Below are 13,089 nucleotides of genomic sequence, written 5' to 3'. Positions count from 1 at the left end.
GTTTTCTTCTCACTGTGGTTAAAATCCATCCCATCCCGTACACCCAAGCAAAGAGACATGGCAGGCAAGTGAGGCCCCAAGAGGTACTTAGCTTGACGGGAAAGTGAGGCCCAGAGACGTACTTAGCTCGCCCAAGATCTCCCAGCCAGGCGGAGAGGCCCTCATTCACAACCGGGACTGTTTCCTTCATTCCTAGGGACTTGCCTGCGGTCCCGCATCATATAACGTCTGAATGACCTCAGAGTGATCCCCTGACTCTATTCCCACTCCATTCACGTCCATCTTCCATGCCGCTGCCCTGAGTGGTCTTACAAAAGGTACACTTGACACTTCCCCCATCTGACCCTTCAATATGTCCTTCTCACCCCAGGGGAAAAAAAAAAAATCATCAAATCAACTAAAAATATTTTAGCTTTATATCATGCTGCCAAGAATTCTGCCAAGAATTTTAGCTTATCAGGTAGATAGGCTAAAAAATATTGACATGGCATGTGCACTGATAAGTAATAGAACTGGCTGCTGATAATCTGTACGGCCCCCTTCCCCATCCCAGCTCCATCACACTTCAGGGGACCTGGTGGTTTGCAGAAAGTCCTCTAGCATCACCTCCACTCAGCTAGAGACCTGCTCCCATCCCTCCAACCCCACCCATGGGGTTCCAGAGAGCTCCCCTCCTCAGGCCTCTCCCGGCCCCTGGAGATCTTTTTTAACTTGGCATTTATTACACAGCACTGCAACTGTACATTTACCGTGTGCACCACTTCCCTAAACTGCAGCTTCCTGGGATCAAGGCCTAGTGACCCCGGACTCCCCATCACCCGCCCTATCGTCACTGTAGATTCCCAGTTAACGATTATAGTCTGTCACTGCAGAGTTAAACACACGTCTTTCACACGTTATTCCATTTTTCATTCAACCAACCACCCGTTCATGGCAGGTGGAAAGCTATCACCCTCCTGAGAGACAGTATAGGGTGGTGGCCGAGAACGTGGGTTCTGGAGGACAGCCTGGGCCCTGCCACATGGACCCAACCAAGTTCCTCCCCTGGAAACAGGGATCATGAGCTAACATGCAGTGGGCTGGCCAAGAAGTTCGTTCGGGTTTTCATCGCATCTTAAGGAAAACCCTGAACGAACTTTTTGGCCAACCCAATACTATGTGGTAAAAACTACTCTGGACCCTTGGCGTGCATGAATTCGTTTAAATACTCATAACATCTGAGGAGCCTGTGATAGCAAGAGCGAATGCTTAGGAAGTGTTAGAATTATTTCTCCTCATTCACAGATGAAGAAACTGAGGTTCAGGGTGGCTTCCCAGAGATCCAGGCTTCTTTCCTCCCTAATCCACTGGCTTGGAAAGATAAAAGATGTAAGGCCTCTTGCTCTGATGCTGGTTTAGCATAACACAAGAAATGGCAATATTCATCTCTAGCTATAGTTAAAGGGACATTTTTTCCAATATCACCCTCCGTAGGAAACTATGTAGACTCCTTGGGATAAAGATCTGTCCCATCACAGAAATTAGCTAAGTCAGAGGAGTAGGAAGCAGAAAGGTATTCGTGCTTTCAGTAGCACACACCCAGATTCCAAGCATTATCAGATTGCGCCCGGTGTGCACCTGATCCTTAGAAGGCGAGAGAGCGTGCTTGTCGCATGGATGCGAACCAAGGCACCGACACACCACTAGATTCTGCAAAAGCAAATATTTGTCTACAACCAAAGAACGAGGGTTCTTTTCTAACAAAGAACAATGGACACCATTCTAATTCCTGATTCTCCTGCTTGACAGCGGGCTCTGATTTCAATGGAAATCCCCCCACGAATAAACATGTCTTGAATCCCAGATGGCAAAATAAATCAGAAGATTTATGGACTGTAAAAAGGGATGACATGAGTGATCCAACCTTCACGGAACACCTGGGACCGGGAGTGCAGCAGCTTTTCAATTCCTGGAAACAGTCACCTGTTTTTTTTGGCTCAGCAAAAAAATTTTAACAGCCCTGGTAATCAACAAGACGCCATCATTTGGGACACTATTTGGGTGAGATTTTAATGCTACGCCCTGTCACACAGTCAAGGCTCAGCGGCATCAACAGTTTTCAAGAAGTCGTTGAGAGGCTAACACAGACCAGATAAACTCTGTGTGGCTACAGGAAAGCCTGGTCCAAGAGCCCCAAAGGCAAATTCCTGAAATGACCAAACAGAAAACTAGTGAATTTTCCTTCTCCCTACACCAAGAATAAAAAGATGGAAACAAGGTACTAGCCAGTGGGAATGCACATTACATTATACAGTAACCAGAGGGTGAGCATGTGTGTTTTTCTCGGGGAGGGGAGAAGGCATACATAGCCGCAGAGGCTTAATAAAAGAAAGAAATTCAAAAGAACACCTGCCCCAAACTAGAGGGGGGCACAACCAGGGCCATGCCACTCACTAGCCATCTGGGGGTGAGTAGTGTCAGTAAAGGGGACAGATGCATCTCATTTTTTGTTTCTGTAACCTGGACACGAAATGACCCAGCTCTCAGATCAGTGAGCTGTTTGGGGCATCACAGCGTTCTAGAAAATTCCCATCTCTCTTTTTAGCTCTTCCCCATGTGATTCACCTGTAACAAGCCCCCTGAATCAAAGGCACCTCAGCTATGCCATGTCGATGTACAGCTAAGGTGAGTCAAGAATCCCAGCCAATATTTGCCTTAACAACATGTTCAGAAAACGTGGCTTCCTCTTTCCCTCCATGCTGTCTGAACCAATCTGGACATTTACTATAAGAAGGAGGATTTTAAAGACCAAACACTTCATTGGACCCTGTGAACAAACTCTTTTCTCCAAGAACCTGACTGATGATGATTTTGTTTGCTTTAAGCAAAATACACAACTAAGTAGCTTTTAAACACACAAGCCACTCTACCAGGATTTAATTGTTTACTGTTCTTCCAGGTCAAACACATTTTAGTGGGCTGGGTTAGACCCATTCTTTATTCATCACACACACACAGAGAAGCAGACAGTTCGGATAATCTCTTAAATTTTGACCCCTACTGGTCCCAGGATAAAATACCCAGGGCACATCTGTGCATAACACACCAAGCTGAGGTCTAGAAAATACAATGGTGTGGAACTCTGGGGCTAGTTACAGGGCAGAAGTGAAAATGGCCCCGCTGGCACAGGTGGACTGACCTCTACATGACAGTTGGGATAGAAAGGCATGTTTCTACCAAGCAATGTTTTGAGCCAATGAGATACGGTTCATTATCAATTAGTTTTCATTAATGTCTCCCATGGACACAGCACTATTCATGCTGCCACTGTCTTATTTTGACCAATGGTATATTTATCTGAAGACATGAGAGATTTGTAATTATTGCTATGTATGTCTAAACATTACATCATGTTAGAATGGATGAATTAAGCTGGGAAATGCATAATTATGCTGCAAACAATGGTATTCCACTAGGCATCACAGAAGCCAATTAAAAAGATTACCCTTATTTTAAATGACAGAGTTAAGCTTTTATCATTCCCAAGCCCCTTTTTAAGTCCCATCATTTGACTCAGAGATATGTCTTTTTCTAATTGCATCTCGACAGTGTCCTGAACACAAAGAGGGGTCACCAACCCTGAAGGAAATAAAATTGAGTATTTCTCAAAATTCTGGAAGGTGGAGAACTTAGTTTAAAATCTATAAAATAGGGCTTCCCTGGTGGCGCAGTGGTTGGGAGTCTGCCTGCCGATGCAGGGGACACGGGTTCGTGCCCCGGTCCGGGATGATCCCACATGCCGCAGAGCGGCTGGGCCCATGAGCCATGGCCGCTGAGCCTGCACGTCCGGAGCCTGTGCTCCGCAATGGGAGAGGCCACAACAGTGAGAGGCCCGCGTACCGAGAAAAAAAAAAAAAAAAAAAAATCTATAAAATAATCTGGAAAGAATCAAAGGTCTGTCAATATAGGACTAACTAAACAGTACATCCATCGGTAGAATATTATGCTATATGTGTATGTACACACACACAATAGGTTTATAACTGCTCATATGGAAACATCTCCAAAATATACTTTACGTGACCAAAAGCAAGGTGCTGAGCAATGACTACAGCATGATCTCTTTCAGGTTAAAATATTTGCAAATACATGTTTTATCTTCCTTGAAAGCAATAACAAGAAACAGTTTACTGAGGAGAAAGGGGCCTCAGGGAGGGGGCTGAGAGGGGCTTTTGCTTTTGAATATACCATCCACGTACAGGTATTACTTTTTTATGGTCAGTAGACATTATATGGGTAGAGAATTATGGTTCACTGTGTGATCCCTTCTGTTACTCCTCTGTATTCAGAAAAAGAGTAATGGTATTTCATTCAATCACAAAGGAAGCTATCAATACATTGTATCAAATGAAATTTAAAACTTCAAAACATCGTAAGTTTTTTAAACATCGAAAAGGCAAAAACACCTTAAGGATGATGGGGGTCAGGGCAGGCCACCCCAAAATATGCCACTTTGACATACTATTTTGAATTACAGTTAAACAGCCACTACAAGAAGGACACTCTGACCCTCCTTTGTCCCAACCCCGAAAGTAGAGATATTCTAATCGCCAGAGATAGGGAATTCAAGGTAGAGAAGGCTGTATAAACAAACTCTGCTTAGCTTCTTCATTAATTAGTACCCAAGCCTACGTTTATTTTGTCAGTTCTTCACAAATTTATTGTTTCTTTGTCTAAAAGGTATATACACAGCCTGCTTTGGTCAGTTCTTAGGTCCCCTATCTATAGCACTCCCATCCATATGAAATTAAATTTGTTTTTTTCCTCCTCTTAATCTGCCTTGTGTCAACTTAATTATTAGACCAACCAAAAGAACCAAAATGGGTAGAGGGAAGTGTTCCCCTCCCTGACAGTTTGATAGTCAAAAGGTTATCATCTTTCATATCTAAAGTGTTAATGTAAACTGAACTCTATGATTATAAGAAATCACTGTGATTAAAAAAAAAATACCAATAAGACGATCCCAAAAGACATGATCAGACAATTCACAAAAGAAGCAACACAATTAGGCAACATTCATAGAGGAAAACATGCATGTTCCCTAATTAAAATTTGATCTATCAGTGATATATTGTTTTCCATTCATTGTTAGTGCATCTTTAAGATGACACCCAATGCTGAGGAAATGCAAATGCAGGATTCTAGAATCCTATGCAGGTAGCACAGTGTTCCTCAAATGAAAAGCAACATAAGCAAGTACGGAACCTTAGACATTCTTTGCCTTTGACTCAATGAGTCTGTTTCTAGGATTACTGCCCAAATAAGAGCTTTTATAAAGAAGTACCGTCATCACAGAATTACTCATAACAAAACTTGAAACTACTCAAGCGTCTAATGTTTAAATAAACAAAGGTAAACATTTCCTTGATGTACTATTATGCAAGCATTTACAATTACTGTGTAGCTACTAATAACATGAAAGCATACTCATGGTAGCTTAGGTTAAAATTTTTTTTAATTATTTATAAAATATGATTATCACATTTTAATAAACCTAAACTTAAAGGGAAAAAAACTGAAAAGAAATAGAGCAAAATGTGTAATTATGTTCGATACCAACTATGAGTATTTTTTTCCCCTTTATACTCCAAGTTTACAAATGTTTTAATAATGGGAAAAATGCATTTTGAAAAAAGCATAAGGTATTCACGAATAGGAATCACACTGTACTATACTCCTATGAAAAAAGACCTTTATCCATAAGCTTATCAGATTTCCAAATAGATCTTTAGACTTGTGCTTTCTGGAATAATGGTAGAAACATCCGCTGCAGCAGCTAGTACCTAAGGGAGCCCTGCCCTGCGTCAAGCATTGTTCAGAGCATTTTACTTGTATTAACTCAACATGCAGGGCCAAGCCTATGAGACAGAAACTATTATGACATCCAAAGTCACACAGCTAACAAGTGGAACAGGGATTCGAACCCAGCAGAATCTCAAGAGCCCTTGCAAGTAACCACTATATTATAATGCTTCCATTTTAAAATGCAACACAAAATTCCAAGTGTTTCAAGTCAAACTATTATTAAGCAAATATAAACAAAACGAAGTTTTCTAATATCTTGCACCTCCTAGGATTTCAACTAAAATGTAACTAAGTATATTTTGATAAATTGAGAGGCAGGGGAAGACAAACTCCAGTGGTGATATGATGAAAGGTGCAAGAAGACGCCATCACTGCGTGGTAAGTGGAGTCCAAACAAATAAAGTGCATAAAATATGCTGTTCCATCGGTGCAAAATTAATTAAAAGAAAAGTATTTGCAGTCAGTCTGGGGTGTCACAAGAAAGCCCAAAGTAAAGACAGGGAAACTCAGTCCAGAATAAAATGCTAATTGTGTTACAGCTAAATTCGCCTTTATTGCAGGATCTGTTATGGTAAGATTTCAAGTCAGGAAAATCGATGTTCTGGATACATTCCTAGTGATCGCAGAGGCATGCAGCCATCTGGCTGGGGGAGCAGCCAACGTGCGTGTTCTCTCTGGACTCAGACCAGAGAACCGGACCAGGGGCACGCTTAGCCAGGGACCACACAGGACAGGTGCTCTGTCAGCCCGACAGTAACTTGATCGCGAGTCTGAGCAAATCATCTGAAACCACCCTCCAGCTCTCTGAGCCGTAAATCCCCTCCATGGTCTCGACAGAACCCTGCCTGATGGACAAGGAATGAGCTAGGATAGAGCTCCCAAAACTCTAGCTCATGGGGCAGCAGTGGCCACTGGCAAACTCTGACCAGTCCATAAATGATACTTACCATCAAGAAGCTTCTTTATGACAACTGCTAACTGCTTTTGTGCACACACACCCATCCCCAGGCACGGCCTGCTGACCTATCTGAACGCCCTCCGCCTTTTTAAGAGACATTCTAATTTGAAATACCTTTCCCCACTTCTCCATGTGATTGACTGGGACTGGAAATCACACTCAGTTGCAATGCAGCCCTTTCAGGAACCCCTCTCTGAGACCATACCTCTCACTGGCACCTGACCATGACCTCTGCTGACCTCTGCTGACCTCTGCGTGGACAGGTCCCATGCCTTACCAGACCCTGTATGTCCAACACTGAGACAGTGAACAGCATGCAGTGACACAGAATGGACATCTAGGAAAGAGGGGGACAGAGGTGAGTTTGTGTACCCTGGAGGGTAGTGGGCAACCTGACCCCGAGGGGCAGAGCAGGACAGAGGGTAGAAGCAGAGGGTCGGGGCTGAAATCCCAGAGTGTTCTAATTCTGGGGGACTCACTTAACTTTCTGATACTCAATTTCTCCCCCTGAAAGTCAGGACAATGACAATATCAACCCCCTAGGGTTGTTGGGGGGATTCAGTGAGATCACCCATAAGAAGCACTTAGCACTGTCTCTAGAACATGACAGGAACTCAACAGTGTCACCGATTATCATATTTTCTCCCAACCCTATACCCTTAGAATGATGTGATGATTAATACAATAATAATCTCTATGGCATGAACAATAAGAATCTCATGGGAACAGTAATAAAGTTGATAAAACAACAGTACCTAGGAGAAATATTGTTTTGATTTTATATTTTCCTTCTCCATTACCTTTTTTCTAAACATCCTCTTTTCAAAAAAAAAAAAGAAAGAAAGAAAGGGAGGCGTGTTCTACTACCTCCAAATTCACTACTACTGTAACACAGTACTAATACGATGTTCAGATCACATGCTTCATTTTAGGAGTGGGGAGGACCCAAGAAAATTAACTCTTTAATTCTCTCAACATTTAATATGCTAAGAATAGTAAACCACCCCAACAAAGTGTCCCTCAACAAAGACATCTCTAAATAGCAGCCATATCTTTTTAATATGGCAGTACCCGATTTAATTTAGACTGTCTTTGGAGGCAGTGTTCATGCAGTCTTTGGGGTTCAGAAATCATTGCTGATGGCAATCCCTCTCAAAACAGAAGCAAATCCATAAATGACTCTGAAACATGTAAAAGATTCCTGAAGAGGAGGCACTTCCCTCCTCTTAAAAGGCTGATTAGTTTTGGAAGTTTTGAGAAATCCTCAGAAACAATGCCTTTTCCTTTTTCAGCATCCTCTCGAGATCTGCCTGAGATTTCTCGCAAACAAATGACCTAAACTGTAGATAACTGAAAAGAATGACTATGTCAAGCAAATTCAAAATTATACCTGATTTTTTTCCATATGACATTTTCTTCTAGAAAATCAAAAGCCAGTTTTTTCCAGTCATTCCTCAAACATGCAATGAATTTCTCCATATATAGTCAGATTCCACATGTACCAGAGTCAACAATTACATCAACCAAAATCCCATCTCAGCTCCTCATGACCACAGCCAGGTATTTTATTTTATTCTCCTAAAAATCCCAGTTTGGTACAGACTTCTGTTTACAGAAGGTACTCAGCAGTGATTGATGACAGCATCCAGCTCATAAACGTATGGTACACTTGTCTGCCTAATCTGGTAACAACCTAATTTTGAACCAATGCAACCCCATCCCCTTAACCCTCATACCTGCCTATGGCCTTGCCAATCATTCCAGAACTCTACTCAAAATCTATATGGGAAAAAAGCACTGTACAGAAGACAGTAATTACACGGTACTTATTTGTGCTTCTCTCCTACATGTCCTTTGTGTGTCAGCCCCCAATTAAGTCACATATGCACAGCACAGACCAGAAGTCTCCATGTCCTACTTTCTGTCCTCTCATCAACACTAAGGAAGAGGATTCTCATGGCAGCTGTGCTAAAAGATGTTCATCAACGTGGCATCTCAAGGCCTAGCTTAAAAATCCCTTCTCAAGTCATGTCTTAGAAGGAAAGCTGCCACAAAGAGTCTGGCAAAAGAATTCCAGAACATTCGCCCCAGGAAGAAAACCACCAACCTGATCGGCTCCTTCCCTCCAGAAGCACCTGACTTACAGCTGTGGCTGCATAGCACTGTGATTACACTAAATGCCAGGGAACTGTTCACTGTAAAATGGTTCATTTCAAGCTTCATTCTAGATGCAAATGGGAACTGTTGTGCATGGTGTCCAGGTATTACTGATGTGGCCACACTGAGACATAGGATTCGTTTCCATCACAGTAAGTTTACTGCAGTGGTGACAAGGAGATCTGTAACATGTTTTGCTAGGCTCGTGAGTGAAAACTGGATGTCACAAAGCTTTTCAATATTAGAAATGATGAAGGAACAATATATTTTAGATCATCTGCCAAAATATCAATGTACTTCCTACAATTTAACTTTCAGGGCCCTGAAGTAAATTGCTTGAAGAAACTGGAGCCCAAAGATTACAGGTGGGGAATTTTTGAAGCATCTCCGCATTCAAGTAGAGATCAAAGAATCCCAACTAAACACAATTGTGGACTTACTAATATGACAACTGTGGTCTGAGCAAAAGTTCTTTTTAAAAGGGCTGTCTTGAAGATTATGACTCAAACATTGAGGAACTAAGGTGATTGGCAGTGGAGGGAATCATAACATGAATTCTTTAAATAAAATTTTGACTTTAATTTTGCCTATTCATTAAAAAAAACCAAAAAACTTTACATTAAAAGAAAACGGTTGGGCTTCCCTGGTGGCACAGTGGTTGAGAATCTACCTGCCAGGGGACACGGGTTCCAGCCCTGGTCCAGGAAGATGCCACATGCCGCGGAGCAACTAGGCCCGTGAGCCACAACTACTGAGCCTGCGCGTCTGGAGACTGTGCTCCACAACGAGACCGCGATACTGAGAGGCCCGCGCATCGTGATGAAGAGTGACCCCCACTTGCCACAACTAGAGAAAGCCCTCACACAGAAATGAAGACCCAACACAGCCAAAAATAATTTTTTTTTAAAAAAAGGTTAATTTTGGGCTTCCCTGGTGGCGCAGTGGTTGAGAGTCTGCCTGCCGATGCAGAGGACACGGGTTAGTGCCACGGTCCGGGAGGATCCCACATGCCGCGGAGCGGCTGGGCTCGTGAGCCATGGCCGCTGAGCCTGCGCGTCCGGAGCCTGTGCTCCGCAATCCGAGAGGCCACTGCAGTGAGAGGCCCGCGTACCGCAAAAAAAAAAAAAGGTTAATTTCATGTATGTGAATTTCACCTGGATAAAAAGGAGGCAGAAAGCTACAGGGCTAGACTCGGTAAAGCCGCCCCACCCAAAAAGCAGAAAGGCAGGCACAAAACAGGGAACCCTCAAAGAGCAGTCTTGATACAACTTAACACAACAACTTACACAACTTCCTTTCCTCCTTGCCCTTCTCCTAAGCACCCTTGTGCACAGATTTGCAAAAGCGAAGGAAACAGCTGGGACAGCCCGGGTGCCTAGGACTGCCAGTCCAGGGCAGGAAGTTCCTTCCTGAGGCGGTAAAACAGGCTCCAGGCTGGCAATGGCCATGCAAACCCACCTCAGTAACTCACCAGGACCTGAATGCCTCTCCCCTGCTCCCATGCTCCCCACTCCCACTTTCTTTCTCCTTCAGTATTCCTTGCCATCTGTAAACCGACAGCTAAAGAGAAAGAAGTTTGCTGATGGTTTTTCGCTAATTTACTCTTTAAGAAACAAGGCATCACTATTTGCAGCTAAGAGATTAGGCCGAGGAAGGAAAAACGAGAAAATGTTTTCTTGCATTCTGCGCCAAAAATAAAAATAACTGAAAATGTTTTCTCCTCGCTCTCCATGAATAAGTCAGGCCCGCTGGCAGTGGTGTCTGGGAGCTGTTACCACAGAGTATAGCACACACAAACCATCGCTGCGTTTGTTCCGGCCAGCAACTCTTCTATGGTCTCCCCTGAACTTAAACCAGCAAGAAACCTGGAAGGAGCTTCTGGAAAGCAACAGCACTTGGAAGAAGGCAAAACAGCTGGGACACACCACGGAAAACACCTTCTTTCCTGCATTGCCACCATCAGACCTTCACTCTCCTTACCATTTATACTTTCCCACTCCTTAAGGCCAATGTCAAGGAAGGGTAGGAGGCTAGTTAGAAAGAAAGAGCTATGACATGGAACAGAATAAAGAAAAATGAGTGAAAAGAAAGGAAGACAGCTTAAGAGACCTCTGGGACAACATTAAACACAACAACATTCGCATTATAGGGGTCCCAGAAGGAAGAGAGAGAAAGGACCAGAGAAAATATTTGAAGAGATTACAGTCAAAAACTTCCCTAACATGGGAAAGGAAATAGCTACCCAAGTTCAGGAAGGGCACAGAGCCCCAGGCAGGATAAACCCAAGGAGAAACATGCCAAGACACACAGTACTCTAATTGGCAAAAATTAAAGACAAAGAAACATTATTGAAAGCAACAAGGGAAAAACAACAAATAACATACAAGGGAACTCCCATAAGGTTAACAGCTGATTTCTCAGCAGAAACTCTACAAGCCAGAAGGGAGTGGCATGACATACTTAAAGTGATGAAAGGGAAGAACCTACAACCAAGATTACTCTACCCAGCAAGGATCTCATTCAGATTCGATAGAGAAATCAAAAGCTTTACAGACAAGCAAAAGCTAAGAGAATTCAGCACCACCAAACCAGCTCTACAACAAATGCTAAAGGAACTTCTCTAAGTGGGAAACACAGGAGAAAAAAAGGACCTACAAAAACAATCCCAAAACCATTAAGAAAATGGTTAACAGGAACATGCATCCAATAATAACCTTGAATGTAAATGGATTAAATGCCCCAGCCAAAAGACACAGACGGGCTGAATGGATATAAAAACAAGATGCGCGTATATATGCCGTCTACAATAGACCCACTTCAGACCTAGGGACACATACAGACTGAAAGTGAGGGGATGGAAAAAGATATTCCATGAAAATGGAAATCAAAAGAAAGCTGTAATTGCAATACTATCAGGTAAAATAGACTTTAAAATAAAGGATGTTACAAGAGACAAGGAAGGGGACTTACCTGGTGGTGCAGTGGTTAAGAATCTGCCTGCCAATGCAGGGGATACGGGTTCGAGCCCTGGTTCGGGAAGATCCCACATGCCGCGGAGCAACTAAGCCCATGTGCCACAACTACTGAACGTGAGCTCTTGAGCCCACCAGCCACAACTACTGAGCCCACGTGCCACAACTACTGAAGCCCATACGCCTAGAGCCCATGCTCCGCAACGAGAAGCCACTGCAATGAGAAACCCACACACCGCAAAAAAGAATAGCCCCTGTTCGCCGCAACTAGAGAAAGCCCACGCACAGCAACAAAGACCCAACACAGCCAAAAAATAAATAAATAAATAAATTTATTAAAAAAAGAGACAAGGAAGGACACTACATAATGATCAAGGGATCAATTCAAGAAGAAGATATAACAATTATAAATATATATGCACCCAACATAGGAGGACCTCAATACATAAGGCAACTGCTAACAGGTATAAAAGAGGAAATCACAACAATAGTGGGGGACTTGAACACCTCACTTACACCAATGGACAGATCATCCAAAATGAAAATTAATAAGGAAACACAAGCTTTAAATGACACAGTAGACCAGATAGATTTAATTGATATTTACAGGACATTCCATCCAAAGATAGCAGATTACACTTTCTTCTCAAGTGCACACAGAACATTCTCCAGGATAGATCACATCTTGGGTCACAAATCAAGCCTTGGTAAATTTAAGAAAATTGAAATCATTTCAAACATCTTTTCTGACCACAACACTATGCGATTAGAAATCAGTTACAGGGGAAAACACGTAAAAAACACAAACACATGGAGGCTAAACTATATGTTACTAAATAACCAAGAGATCAATGAAGAAATCAAAGAGGAAAGCAAAAAATACCTAGAGACAAATTACAACGAAAACACCATGATCCAAAACCTATGGGATGCAGCAAAACCGGTGCTAAGAGGGAACTTTATAGCAATACAAGCCTACCTCAAGAAACAAGAAAAATCTCAAATACACAATCTAACCTTACATCTAAAGGAACTAGAGAAAGAAGAACAAACCCAAAGTTAGTAGAAGGAAAGAAATCATAAAGAACAGAGCAGAAATAAATGAAACAGAAACAAAGAAAACGACAGCAAAGATCAAAAAAACTAAAAGCTGGTTCT

General features: G+C 42.5%; 1 protein-coding gene and 1 non-coding gene across 2 annotated transcripts in view; one reads left to right on the top strand and one right to left on the bottom strand.

Annotated features, from left to right (window-relative positions):
- MFHAS1 (multifunctional ROCO family signaling regulator 1) overlaps positions 1–13,089 on the bottom strand; it is a 110,666-nt gene that overhangs the window by 87,451 nt on the left and 10,126 nt on the right. The gene's annotated exons all lie outside the window — the stretch shown is intronic.
- LOC136141953 (small nucleolar RNA SNORA1) lies at positions 9,018–9,152 on the top strand. Its single transcript, XR_010657808.1, has one exon. It is a non-coding gene; the product is annotated as a small nucleolar RNA SNORA1 (small nucleolar RNA).

The sequence above is a fragment of the Phocoena phocoena genome, chromosome 21, assembly GCF_963924675.1.
Source record: "Phocoena phocoena chromosome 21, mPhoPho1.1, whole genome shotgun sequence".
Classification (NCBI taxonomy): Eukaryota; Metazoa; Chordata; class Mammalia; order Artiodactyla; family Phocoenidae; genus Phocoena; species Phocoena phocoena.
This window is presented reverse-complemented; position numbering and strand designations above follow the sequence as displayed.